Genomic DNA, 13,482 nt, shown 5'->3' with positions numbered 1-13,482 from the left:
CGGACCCCGCCCCGTTTACCACCACGAGGGCCCCGCCCACTCATTCGCCTCTGGGCGGGCCCAGGGTGGGTCGGGTCCTCGGGATTCTGCGGACCCGTTTTCTGCCCCATCTCGTCCTGTCCCCGAGGCGGACCCCGGGCCCCCTCAAAAGATGAGCACGTGTCCACTCCCGGCTTGAGTACGGAAGGTGGACTAGGCGGCGGCCCCCACAGGCCCCACCCAATGGCGCTGGCAGGAGACCGGGGAGGGGCCCCGGGCCCAGGCGATGAGTGAGGGGTGGTCGGCAGCTCGGCGGGTTCCGTGCCTTCCCTTCCCCTGCTCATCTCTCCCCTCCCCTTCTCTTCCCATAGCCTCGTGGGAGCGCGCCCCAGACGTAGTCAACCGAAACCGCGGGCGTCCCACTCCGCCTCATCCTCGGCCGCCCGGCAGCCCTCCCGCCCGGCCGCGCCTCGCCTCACGCTCTACGGGGGAGGCGGGACCAATCAGCGAGCGACGTCTCCCTTCCGATTCGAGGCCCCCGACGCGCGGCTCACACCCCGAGCACCGCGCGCGCTGATTGGCTGCGCGCGCCGCCGGTCCGGCCGGGAGGGCGGGGCGGCCAAAGGGAAAGAAGGTGGGGAGGTAGTGGCCCGCGACTCTCCGAACCCCGCTGGCGCCCCGACCCTTCCCGGGTGCTCGGCCTCCTTCCTTCCCTCCTCCGCTCACCCCGTCTTCCGTGCGCGCCGAGCGCTGCGCTCGGCCGGCGTGCCTCGCGCCCTAACGGGCGGCCGGGGGCGCCAATCAGCGGGCGGCAGGGTGCCAGCCCCGGGGCTGCGCCGGCGAATCGGCGGGGCTCGCGGCCCGGGGTGGGAGGCGGGTCTACCGCGCGGCCGCGGCGGCGGCGGAGCAGCTCCCAGCCAGCAGCCAGCGAGCGCCGAGCGAGCCGCCCGGAGGTGGGTGCGCCGCGCCGCTGCGGCCGGCGGCGGAGGGCGCAGGGCGGAAGCGGAGGTGGGCCGGCGGGAGCGGCGGGGGAGGGCCTGGCCGTCCGGGCGGCCCGAGGGGTGGGGGATGCGAGCGGGCGCGCGCCTGAGGGGAGGAGGGGCGGCGGCGGCGGGACGCGCGTCCCCACCCCCTCCCTCCGGCGGGCGGTGGCCGAGCCCGCGCCCCCTCCCCGCGAGCCGGGCCGCGGGCCGGGCAGTGGCTGGGGGGCGGGGCGGGCCGGGCGGCCGCGAGAGTGTTTTCAGTTCCGCCTCCAATCGCCCCTTCCCCTCTCCCCGCCAGCCCCTCATCCCATTCGGAAGAGGAAGGAACAAAAGGTCCCGGACCCCCGGCTCTGACGGGGCGGGACCCGGAGCCTCGGCGCGCAGGTAAAGCGGCGGCGCCCGGCGGGCCCTCGGGGCTAGGGGTGTGTTTGTGTCGGGCTCGGGTCGGCGAGGCTCGCCGCGTCACATGGCCGCGGGGGCTGGGGGCCGGGGTGTGGCGGGGCCGGACGGGCCGGAGGGGAAGGGGTCGGCGCCCGAGCTGCTCCTCCCGGAGCTGGGGCCGGCCGGGGCCCGTCCCCTCCGCCGCGAACGCGCTTGGTAGTTTGTGGTTCTGATTTTCAAAGCCGGAGGGACGGAGCTCTCGTTTCGGGAGTTGTTGGCAAGCCGTGTTAGGAGCGTGCGATACTTCGCTTCCACTTTCCTCCCCCCGCCCCGTAACCTTTGTTAACCATTATAGTCCCGGGGTTCTGAATTGCTTGTGTGTACTCTCACAAGCACGCACACGGCTGATACTCTGCCGAGATCCTTCTGCATTCACTTGTGAAAGTTGCTCTGCGAGCGGAGCCCATTAGTTTTTATCACACGCCTTTAGGAAAGCACGCTAATTGATTCGCGTATTTCAAACTTGGTTTACAAATTGCAACTCTGTTTTGTTTTCTCTTGGGGGATACTGTCCTTGGGTTGGGTACTTTGGGCTTTTACTTAACCTTTTTGTGGTTATGGTTTCCTTTTGATCCCAAACAAAAGGAAAACAATACCTAGGTTGGTTTTGTTGTTCCTTCCTCTTGACCTCTTAAAAGTTAAATACTACCGGTTTCTTGTCAATTAAACCTTTAATTAGAAAAGCATCTCCAGGTAAAACGAGTTTGGAAGCATTATTCCATCAAAATCGTGTCTTGTTTGTTACAGTTTGGAGTGTCCTAAAATTTGTTGTTTTAAACTTCTGAAGTAACACATGTAAAGTAACTGTTAATGGATAAATAAGTGGTCACACAAACTTAACTTGGGAGTAATTACATCTTTCAAAAGTGCTCCTCGAAATTTGAATTAATTTATAGAATTCTTCATAATTCTGTAATCTTTGTTCCTTTTCATTTTTTTCCTGGTTTTATATGAATGGAACCTGTATCACTGATCGTAAGGATGTTTTTCCTTGAGCCACATAAAATAATTAATTTGCTGTTACTCTGAAAATACATTTGCTTTTCTAGTTTTGACCCCCTTTAAAACGTTTTCTTTAGATAGAAGTGTAAGTTAAGTAGTTAAATGAAGTTTGAGGAGTTTTAATGTAAATACATAAATATGCGAAGCAGATGTAACAGAGATGGGAGACATAATGTAAAATAGATTTCATAAATGTATACTAGTTTGAGGATTTTTCTCATTTGCTTTAAAAAAACCATACAGGATATTGGAGGAATTTTCTCAACCAGAAGTTTATTTAGGAAACATTTATATTAAATTAGAAAAGTAGCACTGATTTTTGTTTTTAAAGTTCCTTAATTTTTGCCATAAAATTAGTCGTGGTAATAAATAAGAATATGTTGAGTCTAAGTGCTCACTTAGTACTCTTAATGTTAAAATTGAGTTTGAAGTAGTTCATTGGCAAGTTTTAATCAATGTGATTGGAAATATCCATTTCTGGGCTTGTTTAGTAAGAAATTGCTCTCAGAGCTTTGCTTTTATGCGTTGTAGCTGTGTCTTCTAAAGTGCTTTTGCATTGTAGGTGTTCAGCAAAAGTTTGCTTTTTCATGGTTGTAACTTACCTGTGCCTAGCCGAAAGTGATCAAATCTACACAATCTGTAAGGTTCGTGTAATAATAATCCTGTAAGAAACCATGAGGGGTAATTTCCTGTTGTTTGTGGCTTGTCAGGCCTGGTATGTGTTTTAACTAAGTAGGAATTTGGAGTTGGTTTTGTATATTTCAGCAGTCACTCTTTAATAGGAACAAAAGTTATTTCTACTTCAAGATGGCAAAAGGTCCCCTTTTCATTTTCATATTGTAAATATTAGAATCATATTGTTATATTCACGTTGGGGGGAGATATGTGGCTGCATAGCCTGCTGATCAAAGACCCATTTATTAAGTTTTTGTATTTAGGTGATATTTTCAGTTTTGGCTCTTATAAATGCCTGAATGCTCTCCTTATTCTATTGGTTTTGTACTTTAGGACTCCAAAGGCCTTGTTTTAGAGCAGCTTTTTTTATACAGGTGTTTTTGTAATGCTTATAAAAGCTGTATTTGGCGCAGTCCGGCAGATGGGGGCTCATTCATGTTCTTGGGATGAGAGTCATTTTTAGAGGGTGGAGAGGAGCATGTCTTTCAGATCCCTTGTCTTTTGATGGGAGGAGAGGAACCGTTGTTAAGCTTTTAGTTTTTGTGAGATGAAAGCTGTTTTCCACTAAGTATTGCAAGGGTATGTCAGAAGTGAGAAATCCAAAGATTTCAAAACCAATTCAGGACAGGTTATACATTTATTCAACAAATAACTTGTATTTATTGAACAAGTAGCATTTATTCAACAAGTAAAATAGGCTTTGCTGTGTGTCAGGCCGTGGACTTGGCAATAAAGTATCTAACAGGGAACAAGTATACCCCTGTTCCTTAATGGAATTAGAAAAGTAGAAACTCCTTCTATCTCCTGCCTTGTCCTCCAGTCTTCAGAGTAAGGAAATCACTTTATTGTACAAATTGAGGGAGCTTGCGATATGTTACTGAGCCAGTTTCTAAGGTATGCTTGCGTTGCATACTTTACCGTAGAGGACATTACCAGGGAAGACAAGTGTTAACTCATAGTGTCACTGGGAACAGTCTGTAGTTTGGGGAGGAGCTTGTCATCAGTTTTTCACTATCTCTACAACTGAGGATGTGGCCAGTGTTTCAGAAACACATTTGTTGCTGAACAGGTGAGCACTTGTAGAGCTAAACTTCCTCCGGCCCTAGTTTGACTATCCGTTGCCCTTTAGTTATAGAAAGTGGCTGGAGAAAGAAAGCAAACCTGCATCAGACACATTCCAGTGAAAGAATTGGAAATAAAGTGCAAAGACAATGACCGACATCGAGAGTAAGGATTGGGCTACAATCTCATGTAGTAGGACGGCCATGGGTTGTGGCATCAGAGAGACAGGCTAATAGTTGGTTTCTCAGTTACTATGTTGGGCAAATTGCTTAACTCCTGAGCCTTGTTTTTCTGGCTGAAAATGGTTGTAAGGATACCTGCCTCTTCAGGTTATTACGAGGATTAAATGATTGTGATTGAAGTACCTAGAACATTGCCTCAGACATAGGGTCCTCCCAGGTGATCTGTTGCTCTCTTGTAGCTTTCTTTTTTTTCTTTTTTTTTCTTGAGTTTATTTTGAGAGAGAGCGGAAGCACGAGTTGGGTAGGGACAGAGAGAAAGACTTCCAAGCAGGCTCCACCCTATCAGTGCAGAGCCCGACATGGGACTTGAACTCATGAACCCGGAGATCATGACCTTAGTGAGCCGAGATCAAGAGTTGGGCCCTTAACCAACTGAGCCACCCAGGCGCCATGTCTTCTGGTTGTAGCTTTCAGCAGTTCTTTTTAAGCTAAAGTTCTGGTGATAGGAGAGCCATCGAGACCCTTAATCAGAACCTGTTGGCATTTATTTCAGGTGTTTCTAACAAAGTTATCTAGCTTCTAAACCCGCAGTAGATTAGAAACGAGTAGATTGTGAGTAATGTGGGAGGTTAAGAGGAGTGGAGGGGGGGTGGTGGGTAGGAGGATGGGGAACTGTTTTAGCCTCTGTGTGTCTCGAAAGAAAAAAAACAGATAACAGCCTGGTGAGGATAATAGAGATAATCTACAGGACACAAAACAAATATTCAGAGCCTAACTAGCATGTCTGGGACCATTCAGTGCAGGACCAGACCTGAAAGCGTAGTAATGAATGTTCATCAATTAGCTTAAGCCATGTTTGGGAAAATCTTTTTAAGAGTGCAGTAATCTACATAATATGCTTTAGAGTGTCATTTGGGATGATTAGCAAATGTTCTTAAAGGGGTAGAACATTGTGCCATATAGAATGACTCGTTTTGTGAAAGATCCACAGGACCTACTCTGAGCAAGATGTTTTTCATTTGTTTTGCTATTTAGAGCGCCACTGTTCGTGACTGAGAAGCCTTTCATGCTAGGCCAGTAGTAAAGGTGATCTAAGTGCTGTAGCACCCCATGCCACCCCCTTTTTTTGGAGTAGGTCATTCCTTGTCAGTCTGCAGGGGTGTCAGCTAAAACATTTCACTCAGGCTTCAACAGAGAGTGTGCTGGAGATTTCGAGGACTGAACAAGTATGGACAGTTGGCTAGCCTGTCTGTTGAGGGCTTCTTGCCTCTTATGTGTGACTTTGACCCAGTATTTAGCCTTAATAATTTTTTTTTAGATTATTCTCCTTCCTACCCAGGAAGAGTTACGTTCTAAATCTGCTCCGTTAAAAGCTAATTGGTGACCTTGTAACACATCGCTTTAGCCATTTTTTTTTTTTTCCAGTAGTACACAAGTAATTCAATCTTACTCATTTAAAAATGAGTTTGAGGCTTATGGCTTGTCTCTGATCAATTTTGATCATTATTCCAGATTGTTATAATTGCGATGTATTCAATTAGGGCATATTTCAGTGCTGATTCTAGCTAGTCATGTCAAGGATAGCCCTCAGCTTCAAGTTTCTGTAATTTCATGTGGGGAGAATATAATTTTGCCAAGCTAGATGGATTTAGACACTGCCTTTGATTTGGCCAGATAGCCAGAAGTATTAAGCTAATTCTGTGACTTACATTCTAGAGTACACAGGGTGTACATTCCTCTTAGATGTAACTGAGCCACAGTAGTAGGGCTGGTGCCTGGTAATTTAGATCTCTTTAGTTTGGGCTCTTAAGAAAACAGAGATCCTAGTGAGTGACTTTAATCCCATTAAAATTTGTGAGTTTATTTCATTGTAATATGAAATGGTCACTAATCCTTCTAGGTAGTCCTGTGATTTTTCTTTTTCTTTCTTTTTTTTTTTTTTGTCCTGTAATTTTTCAAAATCTGGAATTACTTTGGCCTGAGGATGAGAGCAGCGGAAAGTAAGTGTAGACTTTAGTTGCTATCTGTTCAGTACATGTGCCCAGTTTGCGTCTGAAAACCTGCATTTCCTTAAATCTGGTGTCCTCCTCCTAACTCCCTTCCATTTTGGGGGAGGGCATAGTTTCAGGCTTAATGTGTTCAGTTGGTAAGGAAGAATAATCTTGGGGGGAGCCATTGGAAGTCCATCAAGTTCGTTACCTTGATTCAAAAAAGATGCCATCTGAGCAAGTAACATAGGAAATCTGTGATCTTGTAATTGCCTGTGTCTAAGGTAAAGTGCATTTTCATATGCTGCTTCAGCTCTTCCAAAAATTCTATAAAGAGATAATGGTTAGGGGCGCCTGGGTGGCTCAGTCAGTTAAGCGTCCTCCTTCGGCTCAGGTCATGATCTCGCGGTTTGTGAGTTCGGGCCCCGCGTTGGGCTCTGTGCTGACAGCTCGGAGCCTGTAGCCTGCTTCAGATCCTGTGTCTCCCTCTCTCTCTGCCCCTCCTCTGCTTATACTCTCTCTCTGTCTCTCAAAAATAAATAAATGTTAAAAAAAAAAAAAGATAATGGTTAAACTTTGTGAATAGTAAGGAAATGCTCTGTTTTAATCTCATGCTTCTTTACAAAATATGGGGCGGTGAATCTGATTTGCAAAGTTCACAGAATAAACTCCTGATAAATGCTACAATGGAAGCAGGGCCGTGAGCTTTCTCCCTTGATTTGAATGACCTATGGAAACTTTTTTGTTGACTAGAGATGTTCTATCTGTGGCAGTGAATGCAAATTTTCCATGCTTAGACCAGCCTTTTACTTCACAGACAGGTGGTTAGGCAGTAGTTCATGTAAACTGGCCATTTAAACTTTTATTTATAAACTGTTTTAAGTATCAGAGGGTTCAGCTTTGAGGTTTGTACGTCATTTCTGCTCTAAGTCAGTAGTTTTCAGACTTAACACGTGCACGCTCGCGCGCGCACACACACACCCACCCAGCCACCCACCCCTGTATGCGCACAACAGCACCCAGAACGTACAAAACATTATGCAATCTCAAAATGTAAGGGGGATGGACGGTTGCGGAAGTCCTGCCTGCTCAGTTGTCCTCTCCCGGGGGGAAACCTTTGAAGCTCCCCCTGAGGACTGATAGATCGCGGAGAAAAACCTTGGCTGTAGACCCGAACTAATATGGTAGACACTAGCCACAGGTGGCTGCTTAGCACTTGAACTGTGACTGCAGTAACTGAGGAAATAAATGTTAAATTTAATTTTAATAGAAAGTTTTGTTGAACAAGCCTACTCTAGACTTTGCTTTGATTGCACTTGCACACCCTGAGGACTGTAAGCGGCTGCTTCAGCAGGTCAAGACTCTGGGAGTTGGAAAGGCATTTGGAGTACTGAATCGTCATGCCGATTTGAGTCTGGGCCAGTGTGGTCTCCTAATAGTTGGAGAGAGAGAGAGAGAGAGAGAGAGAGAGAGAGAGAGAGATATATTTTTTTTTTTAATCTGGGAACGATAAACCAGCATGTAATTTTATGTTTACAAGCTGCTTACAGACATAAAGATTCCATACAACTCTTTCAAGGAGAAAGGAGTAGAACTCCAAGAATAGGTAGTCTCTTTACACAGCAGTCCCTATGTAATGTGGCCTTTCACTGAGCTAATGACCTGCTTTCAGGGTTAAATTCATGCTCTCACTTTAGGTTTTAACAGTCCATAAAATTGAACACATGCATGTTTTCTATTTGCTTTCATTTAAAAGACACCCATCGTTCTCTAGTGGGGCCACCTTATGTTTCCAATGGCAGGGTCTTTCCTTCCTGGCTTACAACTTTGGAAAAGAGCATAGTTACAGTGAGAATCGAGAAGTCAGTTTTTCAATGAGTTGTTGTCTATCTTTATGTATATATATTTTTAATACTTTTTTTATCCTCATTTCTTTGACTAAAACCATTGTCAAAATTCAGGTCATTAGTTGTTTTTTGTTTTTGTCTACCTGTGTAGCACATGTTTGAACAGGATTGCCAAAAATCTTATGGTGATTTTGTACTCTTTCTGGAAGGACCTTAGGTGTTTGAGACAGCACTATTACATTTGAAGTATTTTATGTTGAAAAATCTAGCTTTCTTTTGAAATAAAAATTCATATAGGTATTTGGGGAATATTTTGTATTTGTAATTTGAAGATATTTGAAACTTACATTTGCTTTCTATATTTAATCACTTCCTTTGTTCTACACTTGAACCTTGGAAACGTTTTTTGCCACTCTTTCATATTCGCTTCCTACCTCCCTTTCAGAAGTTACCAGTGAATTCTGAACAGCCAAGTTTAGCAGTCTTTTTTAGTTATCATGCTACTTTTTCCAGTGTTTGTCATTATTGACTAAACTCTTCTTTACTTAGATTTCTTAAAATCACACAGACATGCCAAAGCAGACACAGATTAGGCCCATTCCACCTGCTATAAATGTTGAATAAGATGTAAGAGTTTTCCTTGGTTATATAAATTTTTTCTCTTACGTATATAGTTGATCTAGAGAGGGAGGGGGAAAGGAAGGGAGGAGAGGGAGAGAGATGTTTCCAGGTACCAGAAACTTGGAAATCAGTCAGTGTTCAGGAAAAGCTGACTTTGGGGAGTTTACTAACGAATCCAGTTGCTAGGGATGAAGTTGTAATGATATGACTCTGGGAACTATGTGCTAAGTGTGTGTGTATGTATAAAAACTACTTCAGTATCATTCAAGTATCTGGCCTCTGGGAAAAACAAGCCTCAAAGCTCTCTATGAAGAAACTAGAAAAACACTAGTCTTTATAGATGAACTTACATATCACATGAAGACCAAACATGGTAAATAAAAAGATACCAGCTAGATGTAGAATGAAGGGCTTTTAAGATAGGTAATACATTATTACCATTCAAAATTCAAAAGGTACAAAAGGATATATGGTGAAAAGTCTCTTTCCGAGCCTGTCCCTTGCCACCCAGTTGCCTTTCCAAAGGCTAGTAACGTTACTAGGTTTTTGTGTAATGTTCCAGTAATTCTGTCCATATATGAGCAACTTTGTGCATGTATTACTTTTTAGGACAAAGGGTCACGTATTTTATATAATCATCTTATAGATTATTCCATGTCAGTACATAATGAGTACCCATTTACTTTGGTTTCAGAGTATTATTTTGTATGGGTGCTGTAATGTGTTTGACCAGTCTTCTGTTGACGGACATTTAGGTTATTTCCAGTCTCGGTATTAAAAACAGTGTCGCAACAAATAAACTTAGTTTATTCATCATTTTACACATACATGAGGTAGGTTTCTAGAAGCAGGTCAAAGGATATCTACGTTTATGTATTTATGGAATGGACTTTATTCATGTTTTTGAGTAGGTAGTACATGAATATGGTGCAAAATTCAAAAGGAACAAAATAGTAAATAATGAAAAGTAAGTCTCCCTGAAAACTCCCACCTCCTACTCCCCAGTTCTACTTTCCAGAAAGGGAACCACTGTTATGAGCTTCTTTTTGGTGTATCATTCTAGAGCTGCTGTGTCCCAGCATGTGGCCACCGAGCACTTGGAATATAGCGAGTCAGAACTGAGATGGGCAGCAAGTGGAAAATACACAGGAGATTTATAACATTTAGAACAAAAAATAGAATGTAAAGTATTTTACTTTTTAGTACTGATTGTGCATTGAAATAGTAATTTTGGATATAGTGGGATTAAGTTATTAAATTATTTAAATGATTAATTTTATATTTTTACTTTAGTTTTTTAATGTGGCTAGTAGAAAATTTACGATTATGTGTGGATGGCATCCTATTTCTGTTGGGCAGCCCTGGTCTAAAGAAACTGCACGTGTATACAGACATGTATGAATACGTGAGAATTTCTCAGGCAGTTTTTTTCTTCTTTTGCATTGTAGTCTGTGGGAGCAGAAATCTCTTGCTAAGGTGATGGTTAAAAGAGAGGTATTGGGTGGTTCTTTACTGTATCATTTACTCTTAATCATTTACGATGACCATTGTGGGGCTCATCACAACGCTTCCATTGACTTTTATGATGTTTGTGCACTTTGGAGAGAAGCCTGGCATTATTCTTGGCTGTATATTTTTGAACTTGCTCCCGTTTGCATTGGTTGCCTGTATACCTAGGACACAGCAGTCATCCTGGGATCCCTCTTCATTCTTGGTCATCTTATGAGGTTCCTTCACCTTTTTTCTTTGTTAGATCCCTTATTCTTTTGGCTCTCCTTCCTTTTAATGAAACATGTCTGTCAAGACTTTCCTTGAGAGAGAATGTACTGGGTAAATATCTGGAGATGTTACATGTCGAAAATACCTTTATTCTACCCTGGTTGGGTAATAGAATTCTCGGTTGGAAGTAGTCCCCCGCCCCGAATTATGAAGGCATTGCTCTGTTGACCTCACTTACACTGTTACTCTTGAGAAACCCAAAGCTATTGTGATTCTTTTTAAAATAACTTGTTGTTTCTGCCAGGAGACTTCAGACTTTTCTTTGTCAGTAGCATTCTGAAGTTTCACAGCCACCAACCTGGATGTATGTGGATGTGTTCTTTTCTATTGTCCTGAGGTCTTGATTGGCCCTTTAGGTCTTTCGGTTCAGGGAATATTTCTTGATTTCTTTGATTGACCCCTGCCCCGCTGTTATCTCTAATGTCTTTCTGAAGTCCTCTTTGGACAGTGGACCTCCTGAATTAAGTCCTTCAGTCCTCTTCACTTTTTCTACTATTTTTCATCCTACTGTTGTACTTTCTGGATTTCCTCTACCTTTCCAACCCTTCTATTGATGTCTGCCCTTTCTGCTATCAAGAACTCTCAAGCTATCCAAAGCTCTTTAATTTTTTTAATGTTTCTTTTATAAAACATGCTGCACTTGCTTCAGGGTTGCTCTTGTCTTCCCTCATTTCTCTAGCTATGTTGATGATTTTTACAATGATTTCTTCTCTCTGTATGGTCTCAAATCTCTTGAGTTGCGTTTTTCAGGTTTGGGCCATTTTTTCCTCAGATAATGAGAGTCATCCTTGATTACGAAGGTAGGGGTCCAAAAAGCCGATTGAAAACTGAGCCTGTGGGTGAGGCTTGTCTCCTTTCAGTTTCAGTGTAGAGTAATCTGTGTGGGCTGTTTGTTGGTAAACTCTCAGTATTAGTATCTGTACGTCTTTTCTCTTCAGTCGGGTCAGGCACCCCAGAGTCTTGATCTGACTAAATGGTAAAGGCCTGGCTGCTAGTATTTTGGGAGCCAGAACCCAGTGGAGGAAGGGATTGGGAGTCTGCGTTCAGCATGCAGTGTACTCGCGTTCATTTACTCCCTCTTTTCCCGGTGATCCCCAGGCCATCTCCTAGTCCAGTGAGACTGTTTTACTTTCTGCTGAGAATAAACATTTAGTCTTCTGGAGAGGGAGAGGAACAGGAACAGGTACTTAGTGACATAGATAGAGTTGGAGAGCAGATCTCAGGATCTAATTGCTTCTCAGATATCTCTCACCCAGTCCTGCCTTTTTCATCTCCCCTCTCAGAGCCCTCAATTTTTGCTGTGACTAGTGCTGTCTTTTACTTAACCCTTTGAGGATTCTGCTGTGAAAATCAGGATGTTTCCCCATACCTCGCTTAGAGTTAGTAGAGTTAGTAGTCTCTGATCTGTTCATCCATTCATTTTCCAGTTATCAAAATTTTACTTGCTTTCTTTTTTACCCCTCTCTGTTTGCATGAGATTGTCTTTTTCTAATTCCTTTATTATGGTTATTTAATAAGCTGTGTTTTCACCTGCAACCTACTGATGAAAGTTTTCCATTAAAAAAATTTTTAAGGGTATCTCCCCACCTTCCCCCCCCGCCAAAAGAATTGGAATTGAATGTATAACTCCAAATGAGGATGAGGGAGTGGAAATGAAGAAATTTGATCATTCCAACAGAAGGCAAAAAAGGAGGAAAAAGCAAAGAAGATGCAGAAGAATTACAAAACACAAAATAAGATGATAGAAAATTGGCCCAGGTATTTTAATAAAGCTTGCTGGTTAAAGGACAGTGGCAACTTAAAAAAAAACAAACAAAAAAAACACCTCAAATGCCTTTTATTAGTAGACACAACTAAAAGTATGATGACATAGTTTCAAAGTAAAGGAATAAAAAATATACACTAGGCGTTAGAATTTATATCTGAATCCATTTTGGTCTGCTGTAACAATTGGGTGGCTTGGGTGACTTGGGTGGCTTATAAAAACAAATTTATTTCTCACAGATCTGGAGGCTTGAAGTCCAAGTTCAGGGCACCAGCAGATTTGGTGTCTGGTGGGGACCTGCTTCCTACTTCTTAGACCGCTGTCTTTGCTGTACCCTCATCTGGTGGAAGGGAACAAGGGGATTCCTAGGGTTTTTGTTTTTTTTTTCCCCCCTGGGGTTTATTTTATAAGGACACTAATCACATTCACAAGGAAATGTTTGTGACTAAAGAACTAAAGACTAGCGTTAACTATACAATGTGATGAGTTAGGAAAAGGAAGGAAATAAAGTTGAGAAACATTAATGAAAAAAAAAAGTTCTAATCGGATCGACTGAACCAAAGGTGCCAAGTGGAAAAGACTACGTTTGCCAAGATTGATAGAGGAGGAACAAAAGGCACAAATGCATTAGAAATCAAAAGGGGATATGACTACAGACAAATTGAGATTTTAAAGCTGAGAACACGGTGAACAGCTTTTTGCCTTTAAATTTGAAAACAGAATGCACAATTTCTTGTAAAATAAATTACTAAAATTGGCTTAAGAATAAGAAACTTGACTAGATTATAATTTAAAAACTTAAATTAGACAACTACCTACACGAAAATAAAATTAAATAAAAACCCCAAACCAGGAAACCAAACCCCAAGTGAAAACCCCAGATGGGCAAGTTGTATAGAACATACGAAGAATCCATGATTTCAGTCTTACACGAAATGTTATAGGAAATAACAGAAAACATGATTTTGTTAGGCTACTGCAATCTAGATACCCCTGATGGGACGAATGTACTAGGCAAAGGGAAATGAATAGGCCACATCTCACTAATGAACATGGCAATAAAAATTTTAGGTAAAATATTAGTATTTGCTTAAAACAAAAAACCATAGCTAGTCAGGGTGTGTCACAGGAATGTAAAGATGATTAAACATAAGAAAA

At 43.2% G+C, this 13,482-nt stretch overlaps 1 protein-coding gene across 5 annotated transcripts in view; it reads left to right on the top strand.

Annotated features, from left to right (window-relative positions):
- The first annotated feature begins 792 nt into the window (after positions 1 to 792).
- The window catches only part of SMAD2 (SMAD family member 2), an 83,386-nt gene continuing 70,696 nt past the window's right edge, over positions 793 to 13,482 (top strand). For 2 of the 5 annotated variants that reach the window (XM_027068922.2, XM_027068918.2), the window contains exons 1-2: positions 793 to 932; positions 1,261 to 1,346. The gene's annotated coding sequence lies outside the window, so the exon portion shown is untranslated. Of the gene's footprint in view, positions 988 to 1,129; positions 1,347 to 13,482 lie in introns of those variants that run through there. The other 3 variants (XM_027068920.2, XM_027068921.2, XM_027068917.2) reach the window with 3 other exon arrangements.

Source organism: Acinonyx jubatus, chromosome D3 (assembly GCF_027475565.1).
Source record: "Acinonyx jubatus isolate Ajub_Pintada_27869175 chromosome D3, VMU_Ajub_asm_v1.0, whole genome shotgun sequence".
NCBI lineage: Eukaryota > Metazoa > Chordata > Mammalia > Carnivora > Felidae > Acinonyx > Acinonyx jubatus.
The sequence above is the reverse complement of the archived record's forward strand: the minus strand, read 5'-3'. Positions and strand labels throughout refer to the sequence as shown.